The following is a 201-nucleotide window of genomic DNA, read 5'->3' as shown; positions in this document are numbered from 1 at the left end:
AATGTTTAACCACTCTTTCAGTGAAGAAATTTTTCCTCGTGTCCAATCTAAACCTCCCCTGGCGCAACTTGAGGCCGGTTCCTCTCGTCCTTTCGCCAGTTACTTGGGAGAAGAGACCGACCCCCCCCTCGCTACAACCTCCTTTCAGGTAGTTGTAGAGAGCGATGAGGTCTCCCCTCAGCCTACTTTTCTCCAGGCTAA

Source organism: Pygoscelis adeliae, unplaced genomic scaffold (genome assembly GCF_000699105.1).
Source record: "Pygoscelis adeliae isolate BGI_AS28 unplaced genomic scaffold, ASM69910v1 Scaffold465, whole genome shotgun sequence".
Lineage (NCBI taxonomy): Eukaryota > Metazoa > Chordata > Aves > Sphenisciformes > Spheniscidae > Pygoscelis > Pygoscelis adeliae.
This window is presented reverse-complemented; position numbering follows the sequence as displayed.